This window comes from Zingiber officinale, chromosome 10A, assembly GCF_018446385.1.
Source record: "Zingiber officinale cultivar Zhangliang chromosome 10A, Zo_v1.1, whole genome shotgun sequence".
NCBI classification, from domain to species: Eukaryota; Viridiplantae; Streptophyta; class Magnoliopsida; order Zingiberales; family Zingiberaceae; genus Zingiber; species Zingiber officinale.
The window spans coordinates 80,049,686-80,073,175 of NC_056004.1; the positions used below are offsets into that span (position 1 = coordinate 80,049,686).

The 23,490-nt window shown below is 39.9% G+C and overlaps 1 long non-coding RNA gene across 1 annotated transcript; it reads left to right on the forward strand.

Annotated features, from left to right (window-relative positions):
* The first annotated feature begins 13,940 nt into the window (after window positions 1-13,940).
* Window positions 13,941-18,310, forward strand: LOC122028119. Its single transcript, XR_006124648.1, has 2 exons — window positions 13,941-14,000; window positions 18,009-18,310. It is a non-coding gene; the product is annotated as an uncharacterized LOC122028119 (long non-coding RNA).
* The last annotated feature ends 5,180 nt before the right edge of the window (window positions 18,311-23,490 follow it).

The following is a 23,490-nucleotide window of genomic DNA, read 5'->3' on the forward strand; positions in this document are numbered from 1 at the left end:
TTTCCATCATCCAAAACATCGTTATAATCAACTTCACCATTGTAACTAGCACATTTCTTTAATTCACTAATCTCCAACTTTAATTTTTTGTTATTCCACATCAACTCATTAATAATTGTCTTACTTCTTTGTGATGGTTCTGGATCATGCCATAAGAAAAAGCCACATCCTCTTTCCTGAATTTAAAAACAACTTAATCATCACACAATAATTTAAAAACTCACAACATCGTGTTAAGATAGCGAAAACTTACTATATATTTTGGACATGAAAAAAATCGCCTTCCTGGATTTGATTCGGTCCATGATGTCTGGAGAATAGCTCGTAATCCACAATAACATAATATGTGGGGAGCTTCACATTGCTCGTCATTCATACGCCGTCGAGCGGAAGATGATGATGATGAAGAACCAACTGCCATGAATTTTCTCTAATTATACCTGAACAACACCAATATGCGAAAAGACATAAAATCATGTAAAACCTACTCCATAGACCATAAAGTTATAAATGCTGGAGATATTCAACCTAATTAGATCAAATTAGGTCCCAAGAAACACTTACAAACAAATCGACATATTATACATATTAGTTCTCTCACAATTCAAGAACAGCAAAGAAATTTCACATGTAACAGATTTACATAGTATTATGCCAAACATAATAAAACTAAAATATAGATTTTATCAATTGCATTAAACTAAAATCAATTGCATAGAGCATTCTCAAACATATTTATCATATGTAACATAAACAAATTTACAACACAAATTATGCCAACAAAATGTAACGACCCAATTTTCTCTATTTCGAGTTCCAAATGTCCATAAAAATATTTGGAAATGCTTTTAAAATATTCTAGAGATTTTTAGGAATTTTTAGAGTATTTTTATGCAATTTTTGGAGTTCGTTTGATATTTTTACCAAGAGGAAGAAAAAAAAAAAAAAAAAAAAGAGAAGAAATATGTTGAAGCCAGGTTTTGAACCCACAACCTCGACCCGAGCCAAACCTCAGCCGAAACCAGCCCAACCAGCTGAGCTACACGATTTTTGTTAACCTTATATGGAGCGAAATATATATATGCAGTAGCTGGAACGTTGGAAATAAATTGGAGAAAAAGGGGCGCGGCTGAGAATCGAAGCACAGACCTCTGGCTTCGAGCAAAGCCCAACGGACCAACTGGGCTAGCGATCGTTGCTAATTAAATAGGCAGCGGCAAATATATAAGTTATAGTTGGAACAAAAATAACTCTAGTTATAAGGAGAGGATTTAGATTTCCCGAAACCTAATGTTTTCTTTTCTCACCTCTTCTCACGCGGCGTCGACGATTTCTCTCGGGCAGAAACGAAGCCGCGGCTAGGGCTTCGTCTCCGGCGACCGGCGAGCACTTTTCTCCAAGAGCTCTTCACACCGTTGAGATCCTCTCGTCGAGGAGAGGTTGTGGGCACGAGGAGGAGCCGAAGGTCGAGCTACCGAAACCCTAGAACCTCTCTTCCTCCGGTTGTAAGTTCAAAACAGCGAGGTGAGTTGCTACTCACCTGCAGTAGGATAGCTCCGAGGTTTAATTCTTGTTAATTTCTTTATTTCCGAAGTTTTTCTTCCGGTTGAAGTTGCTGCCGAGAATCTCAAAGAAAGGAGATAGATTTATTTGCTTAGCATGTGGTTTGTTTTCTTCAGGCTCTGTAGATGGAATTCGAATCTGTTTCTATGTAGATTGTTCTGTTTTGTTCTGAAGATTGCTGCCATGTTGTTCTTTTGTTTAGGGTTCTGTTTAATTGAAGTTTAATAGCATGCATCCTTGGTTCCTTTCTTTTAAATTCTGTAGTAGCAAGAATTAGTATTCTGTTGCTAGATGTGGGATTTGATTTTGGAACGAAACAAGCTTCATTTAGGTTCCAAGTTTCCAATAGGTTTAGTTCGGTTTGTGTTAGGAAAGGGGCATCAACAGTCCCATTTCTCTGTGCTATTTGCAGTAGATAAGGAATAGATTCAATTGTAGCAGAGAACAACCTCCTTCTTTGTGTATTTTTGCAGACAAGAACAACTCCATTTGGAGATTAGAACAGCCCCTTTGGAGCTTATTCCAGATCAGGTTTTCTTTGTGTTCACTGCAGAAACGTACAACTCTATTAGAGCATAGGACAACCTCTCTTTTTGACAATTCAGCAAGTTTAATTTTTAAAGTTTCAATTCAGCAAGCTTGATTCCTTTATTTTGCAATTTATTGTGCAGAATGGTTGCTAGGGATTTAGTTGAGTAGTTAGTGAACATCGAGTTTAAGTAGAAGCAATATCCATTTTTCTCTAGCTCATTAGGCATGATTTTGGTATAGGATTCAGCCTACTTTTCTTAGGTGCATATATGCCTCAATAGTTTCCTCTCGAGGTAGGAATGTTTGTAGAATTTTATAACATTCACAGTGCAGATTTGTATTAGTTTTATATGCAGATTTTCTAGTTTTCATTTGCTATTATTGAGCATGTGCAGTTTTTAATTGCTATAAGTTGAGCATGATCAGTGTTCTTTATTACTAGATACACATGAGCGGTTTCTTTGGTTGTATTTGCTATTTTAATAAGCATGAACAACCATGTATTCTAATGGGAAAATAAGAGTTCTACCAAATCCTTTTAGAAGCATTAACAAGTAAAAAGAAAGAAAAAGAAAAGAAAGAAAAGGCCAAGGCCTTAAGTAAATCTCAAAGTCAAGACTTTAGGGATTTTGGCACATAAGATGCTATTAAAATGCCAAGGCATTTAAAGAAGAAGTATTTAAGATAAAAAGTATTTTACTTTTAAGAAGAGGCTAGTACCCGACTTCCAAGGTTGTCGTTAAACAAATCCAAGGTCTTGGCCCTGGTAGACCAAGGTCCGCTCTTTTAGGATTGGCGGCTCGCTACCCCAACCTATTAGGGAACGCGCATAAGTGGTACTAAGCCCGGGCCCAAGAGAAGTTGATTATTATTTTCAAGTATTAAAGTATAAATTTTAAACAAGTGAAATAAAAGAATAAGATTAGAGTAAAAGAAGTTTCACTTTGTTTTAAAGATCAGCAAGTTTAGCTTTCTTTTACGCTAGCAACTTTTACATGTTTAGTTTCTTACATGTTATTTATTTGCTAGTTGATGAGCATGTTTTGCTTTATATGTTAGCATACCAGTTAGTTTGCTTTCTTTATTAGTTTATGAGCATGAGTAGTTATACTTGTTATCTTTTCTGTTAGTTGATTTCTTTGCTATTTATGAGCATGAGTAGCTTTACATATTAGCATTCAGTTTTAGCATGTTTTTATTTGCATACATGCATATCGAGTTTTTGTGAGTTAGATAGCGCTCACTAAGCTTTATGCTTATAGACTGCACTTTCTCCTACTGCAGATAAAGAAAAAGGAAAGCTAATATGAAGGAAGGCGACAAGGAGATGCAAGAGGGGTGTGTGATGTCTGCACTATGGAAGTTCTAGGGATCCTTGCGAATAAGATGAATTATGATTTGTTCTTTGAGTTAATTAAGTTTTTATGTGTTAAGGAAATTTGATAACTGTTTATAAGGACACTTGATACTGTGTTTGCTATTCAGTTGTGGTTGTGGATTAGTTTTCCTTTATTATTGCTGAGTTAGATTTATTATACTGCGTGGTTGTTAGTTATGTGTTCCAGCCGCTTGTGGCTGAGTATATATACTGCATGTATTGTTGAATATGGTCACCGGTACAGGGGAGATTCTGCCGAAATTTTTCGGTAGGGTTTCCATGTGGTTTTTAATCACACCGGTTAAGTAGAGTTAGTAGTTAAGTAACGGTCATCTTTAGAGAATAGTAGTAGTAAGAAGGGTGGTCGTTACAGTTGGTATCAGAGCAAGTTCCATTCTCCAGCATCACACATCAGCATCATCCTTGCCGTCTTCAAGTAAGAAAGTATTTAAGTTTTCTTTCTTATGCTTTCTTTATTATTAACTGCAATATATAGTAGTTGTTTCTGAATGCTTAAGTAAGATAGAAGATTTTGTTTCCCTTTTCTATATTCATATATAAGTATGATTAGAAGGGTTAGAGAAGCTATCAAGCCTTTTCCTCTGCATAATTAGATGTCAAGAAGAGGACGTCCCCATACCGTTCATACTGAGGACTGAGTTTAGGAGAACGAAGAGCCCATAACCCCTGGGCCTATTCTCTCTGAAGTTGTTACTTAACTTCAGAGACAAGTAGCGAGTGATTGCCGATCTAATGGCAATCGAGTCGGCTCCTCCCACTCCCCAACCATTAGTGTGGAGACCCGGTCAGTAATCGGGCCGATGCGAAGAACAAGAAAGACCCAGCGGGAGGAAGTTCGGGTGATGCAGAGTATCGGAGGTATTTCGGAAGAACTACTTGGACTACCTCCCACCGTAGAAGTGGAGTTTGAGATTGAACCGGTTCCTAGTACCAGTCCAATTTCAAAAGCTCATGTCTCCAGCAGAGCTAAAAGAGTTACAAGAGCAACTTCAGGAGCTACTTGACAAGGGTTTCATTCGCCCTAGTCACTCACCATGGGGAGCTCCTGTGTTGTTTGTCAAGAAGAAGGATGGATCTATGCGGATGTGCATAGATTATAGGGCTCTGAATCAAGTGACCATCAAGAACAAGTATCCACTGCCCAGGATCGATGATTTATTTGATCAATTGAAAGGTGCAACAGTGTTCTCCAAGATAGATCTGCGCTCTGGGTACCATCAGTTGAAAGTGAAGGAGAGTGATATACCCAGAACTGCTTTCAGGACCAGATATGGACACTATGAATTCGTAGTTATGCCTTTTGGCGTGACTAATGCACCTGCAGTCTTCATGGACTTGATGAATAGAGTGTTCAGAGAATACCTTGACAAGTTTGTCATTGTGTTCATCGACGACATTCTAATCTATTCGAACGGAGGCGTGACCGCGCGAGAATAGTCCTGCGGACCTTGATGAAGACTACATCTAAATTCTCAGTGCGAGTTACGGTTGGGCGGTGGCATTTCAGGTGACATTGTTTGAAAGAAGGCATTGGTAGATCCACCCAGTAGAAGCGGTCGAATGGAAGAGACCAAGAATGCGGGGAGATCGAAGCTTCCTTGGTTTAGTTGGGTACCACAGAAATTTGTGGAGGACTTTTCCAGATAGCCTTACAGTCCTCACCGGGAAGGACAAGAAGTTTGAATGGTTAGATAAATGTGAGCGAGTTTCAAGAACTCGAGGAGGACGGTGCTCTATCTTGGTATTCAGGAGGATGACAAGAGTTTGACATCTGGTGATGCTTCCAAGATGGGCTCGGGAGTGTACTCATGCAGGAAGGAAAAGTTATAGCTTATGCTTGAAGACAACTCAAAGACTAAGAACTACCCCACTCATGATCTAGAGTGGCAACTGTAGTCTTTGCGCTGAAACTCTGGCGACACTACTTGTATGAGTCGGTCAGAATCTTCACGGACCGTGAGTCTTAAGTACTTCTACTCGGAAGAACTTAAACATGAGACGATGCAGTGGTGGGTTGGTCAAAGATTACGACTGTGAAATTCTCTACCACCCAGGCAAAGCTAATAAAGTGGCGGATGCACTCAGCAGAAAATCTAGTGCATCACCGATGTCTTTGTCATCATTAGCCCTGCCACCTGCAGAAGGAGTTGTCGAATTTGGACTTGAAATTATTGAAGGGCAACTCTTTGCATTAACCTTAGAGTCTACATTGCTTGTGGAGATCAAGGTGAAAGCAGTGAAGATCCGGACATCCGGAAGATCGGCGGGGATACGGAAGAAGATAACTCGAGTTTAGAGTAACAGATACGGAATCCTTTATCGAGTCGCGTTTGCGTAATGATGATGAGGCGAGGAAGAAGATCTTAGAGGAAGCTCACAGTACACCATATTCTGTATCCTGGTTCTTCCAAGATGTACCAAGATGTGAAGCAGAGGTTTTGGTGGTCGGGACTCAAAAGAGATGTAGCTAAGTATGTCGGTACCTGCTGACATGCCAGAGAGTCCAAGAGACGGGAGGAGTTCTTCGCCTCTTCAATACCGAGAATGGAAATGGGAAGACATTTCCATGGACTTCATAGTGGTCTTCAAGAACCACCAGTGGATATGATGCGATATGGGTAATAGTAGACCGATTGACCAAGTCTGCTCACTTCCTAGCCATCAAGGTGTCCCACTCCATAGAGCAGTTGGCCCACTATATGTTAAAGAGGTAGTCGACTCATGGAGTTCCTAAATCTATCGTTTCGATAGAGATGGGCGCCACCTCACATTTTGGGAGGCGTTCAGAATGCACTAGGCACCAACTCGAGTTCGATGCGACTTTCCACCGTGGTGATGGACGGGAGGCGAGTGAATCAGATTTTAGAAGACATGCTCGGAGCTTGTCGCTAGATTTGAAGGAAGTTGGTGCAGTATTTGTGCTTGCGAATTAAACACAATGATAGCTATCGCTACCATTAAGATGGCACCTTATGAAGCACTATATGGCGAAATCGCGGATCACCCATATCTTTGGCAAGTAGGAGAGAAAAGAGATAGAAGCGAGTTGGGCATTCGGAGACGGAGTGATAGATGTGACAACTCGGTATTGGAAGATCGGAGACAATTGGGGCTGCCTAGATTTGTGGAAGAGTTATCTTGAGACATGGTAGAAATCTTGAATTCAGTAGATGAGTCGCTCTATGAAGGGAGTGATGAGATTTGGCAAGAAGGGCAAATTAAGTCCTCGCGATGTAGGACCTTACCCGATCATAGAGCGGATTGGGAAAGTAGCTTATATGGACTTACCACAAGACACGTCAGCAATACATAATGTATTTCATGTCTCTCTGCTAAAGAAATGTCTCCACGACCCTAGTCAAGTGATTCCTCAGTTAGTGCAGATCCAAGAGGATCTTAGTTATGAGAGCAGACCTACACAGATAGTGGGAGCAGTCAAGAGACTAAGAAATAAAGAAGTGCCACTAGTGAAGGTTATCTGGCAGAACCGGAAGCATGAGGAAGTCACTTGGGAGCGGGAGGACAGTATGAGACAGAAGTATCCAGAGCTATTCTAAGTTCGAGGAGGAACTTATATTCTCTATTTCGAGTTCCAAATGTCCATAAAATATTTGGAAATGCTTTTAAAATATTCTAGAGATTTTTAGGAATTTTAGAGTATTTTATGCAATTTTTGAGTTCGTTTGATATTTTACCAAGAGGAAGAAAAAAAAAAGAGAAGAAATATGTTGAAGCCAGGTTTTGAACCCACAACCTCGACCTCAGCCGAAACCAACCCAACCAATTGAGCTACACGATTTTTGTTAACCTTATATGGAGCGAAATATATATATGCAGTAGCTGGAACGTTGGAAATAAATTGGAGAAAAAGGGGCGCGGCTGAGAATCGAAGCACAGACCTCTGGCTTCGAGCAAAGCCCAACGGACCAACTGGGCTAGCGATCGTTGCTAATTAAATAGGCAGCGGCAAATATATAAGTTATAGTTGGAACAAAAATAACTCTAGTTATAAGGAGAGGATTTAGATTTCCCGAAACCTAATGTTTTCTTTTCTCACCTCTTCTCACGCGGCGTCGACGATTTCTCTCGGGCAGAAACGAAGCCGCGGCTAGGGCTTCGTCTCCGGCGACCGGCGAGCACTTTTCTCCAAGAGCTCTTCACACCGTTGAGATCCTCTCGTCGAGGAGAGGTTGTGGGCACGAGGAGGAGCCGAAGGTCGAGCTACCGAAACCCTAGAACCTCTCTTCCTCCGGTTGTAAGTTCAAAACAGCGAGGTGAGTTGCTACTCACCTGCAGTAGGATAGCTCCGAGGTTTAATTCTTGTTAATTTCTTTATTTCCGAAGTTTTTCTTCCGGTTGAAGTTGCTGCCGAGAATCTCAAAGAAAGGAGATAGATTTATTTGCTTAGCATGTGGTTTGTTTTCTTCAGGCTCTGTAGATGGAATTCGAATCTGTTTCTATGTAGATTGTTCTGCTTTGTTCTGAAGATTGCTGCCATGTTGTTCTTTTGTTTAGGGTTCTGTTTAATTGAAGTTTAATAGCATGCATCCTTGGTTCCTTTCTTTTAAATTCTGTAGTAGCAAGAATTAGTATTCTGTTGCTAGATGTGGGATTTGATTTTGGAACGAAACAAGCTTCATTTAGGTTCCAAGTTTCCAATAGGTTTAGTTCGGTTTGTGTTAGGAAAGGGGCATCAACAGTCCCATTTCTCTGTGCTATTTGCAGTAGATAAGGAATAGATTCAATTGTAGCAGAGAACAACCTCCTTCTTTGTGTATTTTTGCAGACAAGAACAACTCCATTTGGAGATTAGAACAGCCCCTTTGGAGCTTATTCCAGATCAGGTTTTCTTTGTGTTCACTGCAGAAACGTACAACTCTATTAGAGCATAGGACAACCTCTCTTTTTGACAATTCAGCAAGTTTAATTTTTAAAGTTTCAATTCAGCAAGCTTGATTCCTTTATTTTGCAATTTATTGTGCAGAATGGTTGCTAGGGATTTAGTTGAGTAGTTAGTGAACATCGAGTTTAAGTAGAAGCAATATCCATTTTTCTCTAGCTCATTAGGCATGATTTTGGTATAGGATTCAGCCTACTTTTCTTAGGTGCATATATGCCTCAATAGTTTCCTCTCGAGGTAGGAATGTTTGTAGAATTTTATAACATTCACAGTGCAGATTTGTATTAGTTTTATATGCAGATTTTCTAGTTTTCATTTGCTATTATTGAGCATGTGCAGTTTTTAATTGCTATAAGTTGAGCATGATCAGTGTTCTTTATTACTAGATACACATGAGCGGTTTCTTTGGTTTTATTTGCTATTTTAATAAGCATGAACAACCATGTATTCTAATGGGAAAATAAGAGTTCTACCAAATCCTTTTAGAAGCATTAACAAGTAAAAAGAAAGAAAAAGAAAAGAAAGAAAAGGCCAAGGCCTTAAGTAAATCTCAAAGTCAAGACTTTAGGGATTTTGCACATAAGATGCTATTAAAATGCCAAGGCATTTAAAGAAGAAGTATTTAAGATAAAAGTATTTTACTTTTAAGAAGAGGCTAGTACCCGACTTCGAGGTTGTCGTTAAACAAATCCAGTGTCCAATTCCAAGGTCTTGCCTAGTAGACCAAGGTCTGCTCTTTTAGGATTGGCGGCTCGCTACCCCAACCTATTAGGGAACGTGCATAAGCACGGGCCCAAGAGAAGTTGATTATTATTTTCAAGTATTAAAGTATAAATTTTAAACAAGTGAAATAAAAGAATAAGATTAGAGTAAAATAAGTTTCACTTTGTTTTAAAGATCAGTGAGTTTAGCTTTCTTTTATGCTAGCAGCTTTTACATGTTTAGTTTCTTACATGTTATTTATTTGCTAGTTGATGAGCATGTTTTGCTTTATATGTTAGCATTCCAGTTAGTTTGCTTTCTTTATTAGTTTATGAGCATGAGTAGTTATACTTGTTATCTTTTCTGTTAGTTGATTTCTTTGCTATTTATGAGCATGAGTAGCTTTACATATTAGCATTCAGTTTTAGCATGTTTTTATTTGCATACATGCATATCGAGTTTTTGTGAGTTAGATAGCGCTCACTAAGCTTTATGCTTATAGACTGCACTTTCTCCTACTGCAGATAAAGAAAAAGGAAAGCTAATATGAAGGAAGGCGACAAGGAGATGCAAGAGGGGTGTGTGATGTCTGCACTATGGAAGTTCTAGGGATCCTTGCGAATAAGATGAATTATGATTTGTTCTTTGAGTTAATTAAGTTTTTATGTGTTAAGGAAATTTGATAACTGTTTATAAGGACACTTGATACTGTGTTTGCTATTCAGTTGTGGTTGTGGATTAGTTTTCCTTTATTATTGCTGAGTTAGATTTATTATACTGCGTGGTTGTTAGTTATGTGTTCCAGCCGCTTGTGGCTGAGTATATATACTGCATGTATTGTTGAATATGGTCACCGGTACAGGGGAGATTCTGCCGAAATTTTTCGGTAGGGTTTCCATGTGGTTTTTAATCACACCGGTTAAGTAGAGTTAGTAGTTAAGTAACGGTCATCTTTAGAGAATAGTAGTAGTAAGAAGGGTGGTCGTTACAGTTGGTATCAGAGCAAGTTCCATTCTCCAGCATCACACATCAGCATCATCCTTGCCGTCTTCAAGTAAGAAAGTATTTAAGTTTTCTTTCTTATGCTTTCTTTATTATTAACTGCAATATAGAGTAGTTGTTTCTGAATGCTTAAGTAAGATAGAAGATTTTGTTTCCCTTTTCTATATTCATATATAAGTATGATTAGAAGGGTTAGAGAAGCTATCAAGCCTTTTCCTCTGCATAATTAGATGTCAAGAAGAGGACGTCCCCATACCGTTCATACCGAGGACCGAGTTTAGGAGAACGAAGAGCCCATAACCCCTGGGCCTATTCTCTCTGAAGTTGTTACTTAACTCAGAGACAAGTATGACGTGATTGCCAATCTAATGGCGATCGAGTCGGCTCCTCCACTCCCCAACCATTAGGTGTGGGACCCGGTCAGTAATCAGGCCGAGTGCGGAAAACAAGAAAGACCCAGCGGGAGGAAGTTCGGGTGAGTGCAGAGTATCGGAGGTATTTCGGAAGAACTACTTGGACTACCTCCACGAGAAGTGGGTTTGAGATTGAGCGGTTCTGAGTGCGGTCAATTTAAAAGCTCCATATCGCATGTCTCAGCTAAAAGAGTTACAAGAGCGACTTGGGAGCTACTTGACAAGGGTTTCATTCACCCTAGTCACTCACCGTGGGGAGCTCCTGTGTTGTTTGTCGAAGAAGGATGGATCATACGGATGTGCATGGATTATAGGCTCAATCAGTGACCATCAAGAACAAGTATCCACCGCCGGGATCGATGATTTATTTGATCGATTGAAAGGTCTGGTGTTCTCAAGATGATGCGCTCTGGGTACCGTGGGTTGAAAGTGAAGGAGGTGATATACGTAAGCGCTGAGGACGGATATGGACACTATGAATTCGTAGTTATGCCTTTTGGCGTGACTAATGCACCTGCATCTTCATGGACTTGATGAATAGAGTGTTCAGAGAATACCTTGACAAGTTTGTCATTGTGTTCATCGACGACATTCTAATCTATTCCGGAACCCCAGGAGGGCGTGACACGCGCGAGAATAGTCCTGCGGACCTTGATGGCGACTACATGCTAAATTCTCAAAGTGCGAGTTACGGTTGGGCGGTGGCATTTCTAGGTGACATTGTTTGAAGGCATTCGTAGATCCGGCCCAGTAAGCGGTCGATTGGAAGAGACCCAAGAATGCCGGGGAGATCGAGCTTCCTTGGTTTAGGGTACCAGGAAATTTGTGGAGGACTTTTCCAGATAGCCTCTCCACTGCTCACCGGGAAGGACAAGAAGTTTGAATGGTTAGATAAATGTGAGCGAGTTTTCAAGAACTCAAGAGGAGTGCTCCTATCTTGACTGTTCCAGAGGATGACAAGAGTTTTGACATCTACAGTGATGCTTCCAAGATGGGCTCGGAGCTGTACTCATGCAGGAAGGAAAAGTTATAGCTTATGCTTCAAGACAACTAAAGACTACGAGAAGAACTACCCCACTCATGATCTAGAGTTGGCGTAGTCTTTGGCTGAAACTCTGGCGACACTACTTGTATGGAGTCAGGTCAGAATCTTCACGGACCGTGAGTCTTAAGTACTTCTTCACTCGGAAGAACTTAAACATGAAGCAATTGGTGGTGGGTTGGTCAAAGATTACGTGAAATTCTCTACCACCCAGCAAAGCTAACAAAGTGGCGGATGCACTCAGCAGAAAATCTAGTGCATCACTGATGTCTTTGTCATCATTAGCCCTGCCACTGCAGAAGGAGTTGTCAGAATTTGGACTTGAAATTATTGAAGGGCAACTCTTTGCATTAACCTTAGAGTCTACATTGCTTGTGGAGATACAGTGAAAGCAAAGTGAAGATCCGGACATCCAGAAGATCAAGCAGGGGATACAGAAAGAAGATAACTCAGAGTTTAGAGTAACAGATAGCGGAATCCTTTATCAGGGGAGTCGCATTTGCGTGCCCAATGATGAGGAACTGAGGAAGAAGATCTTAGAGGAAGCTCACAGTACACCATATTCCATGTATCCTGGTTCTTCCAAGATGTACCAAGATGTGAAACAGAGGTTTTGGTGGTCAGGACTCAAAAGAGATGTAGCTAAGTATGTCAGTACCTGCTTGACAGCAGAACACCAGAGACCGGGAGGAGTTCTTCCGCCTCTTCCGATACCAGAATGGAAATGGGAAGACATTTCCATGGACTTCATAACGGGTCTTCCAAGAACCACCAGTGGATATGATGCGATATGGGTAATAGTAGACCGATTGACCAAGTCCGCCATCAAGGTGTCCCACTCCATAGAGCAGTTGGCCCAGCTATATGTTAAAGAGGTAGTCGACTTCATGGAGTTCCTAAATCTATCGTTTCGATAGAGATGGGCGCTTCACCTCACATTTTGGGAGTGCGTTCGAATACTAGGCACCGAACTCGAGTTAATGACTTTCCACCAGTCATGGGACGCGAGTGAATCATTTTAGAAGGCGTGCTCGAGCTTGTGCGCTAGATTTGAAGGAAGTTGGTGCAGTATTTGTGCTTAGCTGAATTCAACAACAATAGCTATCAGGCTACCATTAAGATGGCACCTTATGAAGCACTATACGGCAGAAATCACGGATCACCCATATCTTTGGCAAGTAGGAGAGAGAAAGAGATAGAAGCGAGTTGGGCATTGAGACGGTGATAGATGTGACAACCTGTGTTATTCGTAAGATCGATGCAGAATTGAGACCGCCTAGATTTGTGGAAGAGTTATGCCGAGACACGTAGGCCACTTGAATTCAGTAGATTCAAGGTCGCTCCTATGAAGGGAGTGATGAGATTTGGCAAGAAGGGCAAATTAAGTCCTCGCGATGTAGGACCTTACCCGATCATAGAGCGGATTGGGAAAGTAGCTTACAAACTGGACTTACCACAGGACATGTCAGCAATACATAATGTATTTCATGTCTCTCTGCTAAAGAAATGTCTCCACGACCCTAGTCAAGTGATTCAGCCTCAGTTAGTGCAGATCCAAGAGGATCTTAGTTATGGTTGGGTAAGAGACTACTAAGATTAATAGTTGGAGAGTTTGATTATGCGATGACTAATCTTAGGAAAAGAGTGCAAGATTTGGAGCATGAGGGAAATACAAGACCATATTCAACATGAGTCGGAGGGACTATGTTTTGTGTAACGACCCAATTTTCTCTATTTCGAGTTCCAAATGTCCATAAAAATATTTGGAAATGCTTTTAAAATATTCTAGAGATTTTTAGGAATTTTTAGAGTATTTTTATGCAATTTTTGGAGTTCGTTTGATATTTTTACCAAGAGGAAGAAAAAAAAAAAAAAAAAAAAGAGAAGAAATATGTTGAAGCCAGGTTTTGAACCCACAACCTCGACCCGAGCCAAACCTCAGCCGAAACCAGCCCAACCAGCTGAGCTACACGATTTTTGTTAACCTTATATGGAGCGAAATATATATATGCAGTAGCTGGAACGTTGGAAATAAATTGGAGAAAAAGGGGCGCGGCTGAGAATCGAAGCACAGACCTCTGGCTTCGAGCAAAGCCCAACGGACCAACTGGGCTAGCGATCGTTGCTAATTAAATAGGCAGCGGCAAATATATAAGTTATAGTTGGAACAAAAATAACTCTAGTTATAAGGAGAGGATTTAGATTTCCCGAAACCTAATGTTTTTTTTTCTCACCTCTTCTCACGCGGCGTCGACGATTTCTCTCGGGCAGAAACGAAGCCGCGGCTAGGGCTTCGTCTCCGGCGACCGACGAGCACTTTTCTCCAAGAGCTCTTCACACCGTTGAGATCCTCTCGTCGAGGAGAGGTTGTGGGCACGAGGAGCCGAAGGTCGAGCTACCGAAACCCTAGAACCTCTCTTCCTCCGGTTGTAAGTTCAAAACAGCGAGGTGAGTTGCTACTCACCTGCAGTAGGATAGCTCCGAGGTTTAATTCTTGTTAATTTCTTTATGTCCGAAGTTTTTCTTCCGGTTGAAGTTGCTGCCGAGAATCTCAAAGAAAGGAGATAGATTTATTTGCTTAGCATGTGGTTTGTTTTCTTCAGGCTCTGTAGATGGAATTCGAATCTGTTTCTATGTAGATTGTTCTGCTTTGTTCTGAAGATTGCTGCCATGTTGTTCTTTTGTTTAGGGTTCTGTTTAATTGAAGTTTAATAGCATGCATCCTTGGTTCCTTTCTTTTAAATTCTGTAGTAGCAAGAATTAGTATTCTGTTGCTAGATGTGGGATTTGATTTTGGAACGAAACAAGCTTCATTTAGGTTCCAAGTTTCCAATAGGTTTAGTTCGGTTTGTGTTAGGAAAGGGGCATCAACAGTCCCATTTCTCTGTGCTATTTGCAGTAGATAAGGAATAGATTCAATTGTAGCAGAGAACAACCTCCTTCTTTGTGTATTTTTGCAGACAAGAACAACTCCATTTGGAGATTAGAACAGCCCCTTTGGAGCTTATTCCAGATCAGGTTTTCTTTGTGTTCACTGCAGAAACGTACAACTCTATTAGAGCATAGGACAACCTCTCTTTTTGACAATTCAGCAAGTTTAATTTTTAAAGTTTCAATTCAGCAAGCTTGATTCCTTTATTTTGCAATTTATTGTGCAGAATGGTTGCTAGGGATTTAGTTGAGTAGTTAGTGAACATCGAGTTTAAGTAGAAGCAATATCCATTTTTCTCTAGCTCATTAGGCATGATTTTGGTATAGGATTCAGCCTACTTTTTTAGGTGCATATATGCCTCAATAGTTTCCTCTCGAGGTAGGAATGTTTGTAGAATTTTATAACATTCACAGTGCAGATTTGTATTAGTTTTATATGCAGATTTTCTAGTTTTCATTTGCTATTATTGAGCATGTGCAGTTTTTAATTGCTATAAGTTGAGCATGATCAGTGTTCTTTATTACTAGATACACATGAGCGGTTTCTTTGGTTGTATTTGCTATTTTAATAAGCATGAACAACCATGTATTCTAATGGGAAAATAAGAGTTCTACCAAATCCTTTTAGAAGCATTAACAAGTAAAAAGAAAGAAAAAGAAAAGAAAGAAAAGGCCAAGGCCTTAAGTAAATCTCAAAGTCAAGACTTTAGGGATTTTGGCACATAAGATGCTATTAAAATGCCAAGGCATTTAAAGAAGAAGTATTTAAGATAAAAAGTATTTTACTTTTAAGAAGAGGCTAGTACCCGACTTCCAAGGTTGTCGTTAAACAAATCCAGGTGTCCAATTCCAAGGTCTTGGCCCTGGTAGTATCTTGTAGTTTTAGGATTCGCTACCTCAACCTATTAGGAACGTGCATAATTGGTACTAAGCCTGGGCCCAAGAGAAGTTGATTATTATTTTCAAGTATTAAAGTATAAATTTTAAACAAGTGAAATAAAAGAATAAGATTAGAGTAAAAGAAGTAAGTTTCACTTTGTTTTAAAGATCAGCAAGTTTAGCTTTCTTTTATGCTAGCAGCTTTTACATGTTTAGTTTCTTACATGTTATTTATTTGCTAGTTGATGAGCATGTTTTGCTTTATATGTTAGCATACCAGTTAGTTTGCTTTCTTTATTAGTTTATGAGCATGAGTAGTTATACTTGTTATCTTTTCTATTAGTTGATTTCTTTGCTATTTATGAGCATGAGTAGCTTTACATATTAGCATTCAGTTTTAGCATGTTTTTATTTGCATACATGCATATCGAGTTTTTGTGAGTTAGATAGCGCTCACTAAGCTTTATGCTTATAGACTGCACTTTCTCCTACTGCAGATAAAGAAAAAGGAAAGCTAATATGAAGGAAGGCGACAAGGAGATGCAAGAGGGGTGTGTGATGTCTGCACTATGGAAGTTCTAGGGATCCTTGCGAATAAGATGAATTATGATTTGTTCTTTGAGTTAATTAAGTTTTTATGTGTTAAGGAAATTTGATAACTGTTTATAAGGACACTTGATACTGTGTTTGCTATTCAGTTGTGGTTGTGGATTAGTTTTCCTTTATTATTGCTGAGTTAGATTTATTATACTGCGTGGTTGTTAGTTATGTGTTCCAGCCGCTTGTGGCTGAGTATATATACTGCATGTATTGTTGAATATGGTCACCGGTACAGGGGAGATTCTGCCGAAATTTTTCGGTAGGGTTTCCATGTGGTTTTTAATCACACCGGTTAAGTAGAGTTAGTAGTTAAGTAACGGTCATCTTTAGAGAATAGTAGTAGTAAGAAGGGTGGTCGTTACACAAAATCTCTACAAAAGCAAAATAACACTTCTGTATTTAATGTCACAGAAGCAAAATACACAGAAATTTAAGTCAAACAATCACAGAAATAATTATTTAAATCTCTACAATTAATATAAATTTTTTATTAACACCACAAATATCACAGAAGCAAAATAACAGAAACAATACAAATGTCAAACAATCTACCGCTGGAAGCAGGACAGATTTTTATCAAATTCATAGGTATGTTTAACAGAAATACACAGAAATGTTTAAAATCCCAAACGATTTTGCTTCAGTAAGGTTGATGTATCAAATTCAAATATTGATTGAAATTATAAAAGTATAGCGAATACTTGAACAAATTATATCAAGTTTGGAGAATTTTAGGGCAACCTGAGAGGATGTTGTGGTGGGGAGGAGAGTCACGAGTTGCAGCGAGAGAGCTTGGTGCGGAGGGAGGCGTTGTGTCGCGGTGAAGGAGCTGCTCGTCGCGAGAGAGGGAGTCGTCACGGCGAAGGTGGTGCTCGTCGCGAGAGAGGGAGGCGCCGCGGTGAAGGAGGTGGTGCTCGTCGCGAGAGAGGGAGGTGCCGCGGAGAAAGAGCTATAGCTCGACGAGAGAGGGAGGCGGCGAGAGTGAGGGAGGAGCTTCGGCGGAGAAGGGTGAGCAACGGGAAACCCTAGATCGCGGGAGGAGAGGAACGAGTTTTCTCACCAAGCCATTTTAACGACTTATTTGACGCAGGCGTCCAGGTCAGCGGCGCCGCATCGTTCCGCACCAAACATTCCGCAGGAGAGCACTTCTGTATATATATATATATATATATATATATATATATTATGTTCATCATACCACTACATGTTGACGATCATTGTCTCCCTTTTGTTGTTAGTGAGTCATCAGTCATTCGTGTTAGTGCCGCACACTCGGTCAATCATGGGTAGTGGTAGCTAGAGCAGTTGCCGCTTGTTTTATCGTGCCACCTAGCCACTCAGCTTGTGGAGTGACATCGGGCATTGTGAGCAGTCAGGGACCCTGATGCTATGTAGTTAGATTACTACTTAGCGCACTACCCACCTCGGTTGCGCTATAGTGACTGGAGGGTAGTACAGTTGTAACAGACCCAAGTCTCTCAGCCATACAGGGGTCGTGGTGTCTTGAGAGGTGGCAGGGTGACCATGGAACATGCACATGCATTTTTGCATAAGATGCGCAATGCATCTGTGGAGATATATCTGCATACATGTCTTGTAGATACTAGCTACATGTGATTGTGATATTTTACACTTATTTGAGTTTTGATTGTTGCATATGGTTACCATGCTTCATACATATCATTTATTATACATGTATATGTTGTTGGTTATATTGCTCATGTGTTATGAGTAGATCTGTTGTTCATCCCCGATGAGTTTACTGATCATTATACTGTATATGTTGATTCCAGATTGGGTATGTATGTTTATTATGTCATGGGTGATCATGATCTTATGTATTAGATCCAGATTGGGTATGTGTATTCATTATGCCAGTTATATTTAAATGCATTTATTATATCAGTTTATGATCATTATCTTATTTGCCTGATTAGACTGTATACTTTGATCTCCATATTTTATATAGACCATGCACTATCTTGTCTATTACCCGCTGAGTCACCCGCACTCACCATCGTATTTCTATATTATTTTTTTCCTCAGGTAGAAGGTAGTGATTATGGAGTCGCATGGTGTGTCTTGTCTGCCGATCCCTCATCACATCAAAAGATGGTCTTTACTTCAGCCTTGTTTTCTTACATGTTTTTATTATGATATTGGCATTGTATTGGTGTTTAGCCTTGTGGCTACTTTATCGTTTTGGTAATTTGTTGTGTTTAAGCCATGTCGACACGCATTGTATCTTTTTAGTTTGTATGAGCCTTCCTTTCATTTTCACTGTGTTTTTAGTACAACCGTGTGGGCTATTTATTATATAACTATGTGGTTGTGATCATTTTGTTCCAGCCGAGTGGACTGTGTATATAACTGCGTGGTTATGTATATTCCAGCCATGTGGGCTGATGATATAGCTTGTGAGTAGCCTTGTGGTTGTATTCATGATTCATATTGTCACAGATACAGGGGAGATATTGTCCGTTTGCCGGGTAGGGACTCCTTTGAGGCGTGACAATTTATTGGTATCAGAGCTACAGATTTATGAGGCTTATTTCCTATGTTTTGGATTTTGTGTCTTGTTTCCCTCAATGTGACTTTTTGAGCTTTGGGACCAGGCTGTGACAAGACATCTCCAAGCTATAGGAGGTATATTTGTATACTGTTACCATACATTTTTGTTGGTACATGAATAGTTATCTATGATAGTAATGACATGTGTTGGTACTCTTTTGTTAGTATTTGTCTAGTTGTTTGTAGCATGTATGATGTGTGTGTTGGCTATTGTTGATGTATATCATATCCTATTGGAGATCAGAGATTATAGTCTCAGGGGATTCCTTGTACCATACCACTGGTATTACTAGTTCTTGTTATTACTAGTTGGGTGAGAGTTAGAGTCACATACCAACCCCTGTATTATTAGCTGGGTAGTGGACAGTACTTGCGTACTCATGTTGGCTCAATCAATAGAGTATCGATTCATTCTTGATCGATTTACTCTTGTTGGTTCGGTTGATAGAGCATTGATTTACCCTGGTTGACTTGGGTCAGTAGAGGATTGATTTACTCTTATTGGTTCAGTTAGTAGTGGATCGATTTATTTTTGTTAGTTCGATCAGTAGGGGATGGACTTACTCTATTTCATAGAGATTCTAACCTTTGGGTTACTTGTACTTGATTAGATAACCTGGAAGGCACATTGGAGTACATGACTTGTATAGAAGTAGAATGGATTGAATTAGTCGTATATCATTGTAGGCCTGACCATTCTATAGAGGATCAATATATCCTATCCCATGGGAACTATGACCATGGACTATCTGTACCTGGCTGAATAATTTAGAAGGTATATTTGCATAGATGCCCCCACTGATGTAGAAAAGTGTAGAGCTACCTGCTTAACACTTATGAGATACAACCGTTACAAGGTTGTATAACTTGGAGAGTACATTCAGATATATGATTTATACTGATACAGGATAGATGATGATAGCTTCTTATCTTTTGCGTGACCCGGTACCATGTGAAAGAAGATGCAGAAGATGATTTTTTTAGATCAAGGCATCACTTGGTGATTACTTAGAGGTGTTTGGAGAGAGTACTTCTTTACCTTCTTTGGTGGCATGATGGTTTATAAGGCGATGGCCAGTAGACTCGCCTAACGCCGTTCCATGGGAGATCCTGACTCATGGACCGATAGGATATGGTCATTAGATATCCTTGATGATACCTAGAGATGTACGACCCATAATTATGCGGAGAATTTGGTATTAGTGGATTAAGACCTATGAAATTCCACTGTTATTAAGTGGTAATATCATATGATGATTTACGAGCATCAAAGCATCAGAGCATTGATTGATAGTTATTTCGACCAGCTATCTAGTGATAGTGCTCCTCTACCCTTGTGTTTATGGCTCGCCACTAGAGGTTATTGAACCTCAGGTGGAGCCATCGTAGTATGATGGGTTATAAGACAATGGTTGGTTGACTCAATTAGTATTACCTTAATTAAGTAGCTCAAGACCTTAACCACTTGATCATTTACTCAAGGTCTTGAAATCTATATCTCTGATTAGTGTGTTCAACATTTTGTCGATATTTGTCGAGGGACATTTATAGGCACGACTATGAGATTTGTTGAAATACCCTCTTGATAGGTAAACTCTCAGTCAGGAGGTTGAGTGATCATTGACTTTGGGTGTCATTCCTTTATTGTGGATATTTGAGTATTTGGAAGGATGAGGTTTGACTTACTCTTTGGATATTTTTGAATAAGATTAATAGAGTTTTATACTCATATCTCATGGATTGACCGTATCTCTACCATTTGGAGAGTTGTTAATTAACGATCAGGAAGTCAAGGGATATCCCTTGGCTTTAGCAATCATACACCTTTGCTAGGATGGTGATATATTTCTACATTTTGATAGTACACCATGATGAGAGGGGGTTCACTAGAAAGTTATGAGGTTTGATGTTGTGGATAGTTTAAAATTGATGGATATTATAGATTAAATATTGTGATATGTTGATTTATGATGATCTATTGGTGGATATATTTACACAATATTTAAATGTTGTGAAGGTTGGATGCCTTCCATTTTTTCTATCATTGTACGGGAAGCTATTAGTTTTGTTGATGTTGAGGATGATTTAGGATTGGATGATATTGTGAGATCAAATGTGGTGATATGTTATCTTTTGATGATGTATTAGTGGATATTTGATTTGATGGTCTATTATTTGATTTTTGATATTGATGGTGACATAGGGAGTGCCACATGTGATATTTATAAATTTGGTGATTTGTTGTTGTCCATCAGATTACAGACTCGTTGTCGATGATCTTACAGTTGAGTGTGCATGTAGTAAGGATATTATGAGTCATTGATATTGTCATTTAGGCTTACTTGTGTCTTAGATATTTTCATGGACTCGATGAATCTGGTATTCCTAGGAAATTTGGATCAGTGGTCATTGTCCTTATTAACAATATTGTGATATATTTCTGATCCGAGGTGGATCACGTACACCATTTTCAGATAGTTCTGGAGATGTTTTGACGAGAACGTCTCTATGCGAAGTTTTATAGTGCGTATTTTGTTTGTCTTCTATGGAATTACGAGGACTTATTGTCTCCAGTAGAGGTATATTAGTGGATCCACAGAAAATATAGGTTGTTATCAGTTGGGAGTAGCCAAAGTCTATATAGGGGACTCGCAACTTACTTGGTTTAGCTAGATATTACCAGTGATTCGTTGAGAGTTTATCTAGCATTGTTATACTGTTGACTAGACTATCTAGGAAGGGTATGGGCATATGCTTACGAGACCAGCTTTAGGGGTTGAAACAAAAACTAATTGCTGCATTTGTCTTAGATTCATCTTCTTGTGTAGACAGATTTGAACTCTACATGGAGGTATTGTACCAAGGTTTAGGTGCAGTTCTGATGTACAATGAGTGGAGCAGTCTCATGCTAGTAGATAGAATTCCTGTGTGATGAGAATGAGATTCTTTATTTCCATGGGAGATTATGTGCATTCCTAGGTCACATGACATCCTGTTCGGTAGGAGTTACTGCAGGAATCACATCGATCGAGATTTGTGATACATTCGGGTGGTACCTAATGTATAAAGACTTGTAGCATTCCTATTGGTGGAACGACATGAAGAAAGACATCGCGGATTTTATAGCTTGATGTCTAGTATGCCAACAAGTGGAGGATGAACATCGGAGACCAGCATGATTGTTTCAGTAGATACATATAGTGGAATTGAAATATGAGCATGTTATGATAGACCTTGATATGGGATTACCCAGAACACAGAGAGGATATGATACGATATTGGGTAATCATTGATTGATTTACTATTTGCTTCCATTCTATTGATCCATAGGATAGATTCTTTGGATCGATTGGCAGAGTTATACTTTAGAATTTACCAGACCTCATGGTATATCTCTGAGTATTGTATTTGATGGAGATCCGCGATTCATGTTATAATTTTGAAAAATTTTATAGCATACCATGAGCATAGAGCTCTGTTTTAGTACAACTTTCTACTCTTAGACAGATGGAGTGGTATATGAGTATGTTGCTTAATCCCTTACGGATTGAAGATTGGTACATGATACTTGGATGGAGTGGTATATGAGTATGTTGCTTGGTTGTTACCCTTGGATGAGGATCCCTGAGTTGAGCAATAAATTTAGGGACTAAATTTTTATTAATGGGGGGAGAATGCAAGATACGACAAATTAAATAATAAGTGTTATCGGAGGAACAACATTATAGCATTTTTCAGGATTTTTTAGAAATTTTTAGGGATTTAAATGAAGTTCGTATGACTCATTTTGAGGGGATGAATCGGTTGGCCGGGGAGGAAGCCTGTTTAGAACACACAATTTTAGTACGAGTTGATTAAGGAGTTAACTTAGGGTTTAATTAATTTAAACTAAGTTGAAGTTGTGAGTATCAAAGCTTGATTTTCTTTTAATCTGCTTATTCACCCGATCCCACCTCTCTCGATCCCTCTCCTCTCCCGATTCACCACTGACGTCTTCCCCTCCTTTTTGTCATCTGCGTAGATCCGACCGTTGCCACTCTGCTTATCTACCCCATCGTGCCTCTCGATTGCCGACACTGGCCACCACCTTCCTAACCCTAGCCACGGACACCAAGCACTCGTCAGGAGCCGAGCACTCAATCCCACCTTTCCAACAGAGCTCTAGTCGTCGATCCACCACCATCTGATAACGCCGGATCACTACTCGACACTACCATCATCGATCCCCTACGCTGTCGGTCCAGCATGGACTCCTCATTCTCTACGCTGTCGGTCCAACACGAACTCCTCATTCTCCTTGCAAGCAACTGGAGTCGGCGCCATCTCCCTTTCTTTCCACGTGATGCTAGGTCCGTGCCCTAGCTTCGACCTGTCGCCGGGAGGGTGGAGTTGATGAAGGGGGGTGAGGGCAAACTCATCACCTCACTTGCAAACTCATTAGGGAGGTCCATCACCTCCTCTTCATCAAATTTACAGTACCTTTTCCTCACCGTCATAGAACTTCTATTGACCCTTCAATCTCCTTCTCTGTCTTCCCTGATATATCGTAGAGTCATGCCCTAGTGTCGGCCACCTACCTTTGCCCTGGCTCGACACCACAGTAGAAGTTGGATTTCATCAGAGAGGAAGCTTCAGATCTGATTTAGGGTAAGACTTTTTTGATATCGTATTAGCAGGGATCTGATTGCATTTTTCTATATTGGGATATTGTCCTTAATTAGCTGTGTTGGATCGAGATGCGCTAGAGGGGGGTGAATAGCGCTTGTGACTTTCACGCATTTCGGATTCGTAAAACAGTGAGTAATAAGCAGCGAAAATAAAAGAGAACAAATGTGAACACAAGTGATTTACTTGGTTCGGAGCCTTGGGCGACTCCTACTCCAAGGTCCGCGATCGTTGATCGCTTTCGGTGGGCAACAACTATAATATAAAGAAAGTGTACAAGTATAACAGTTGC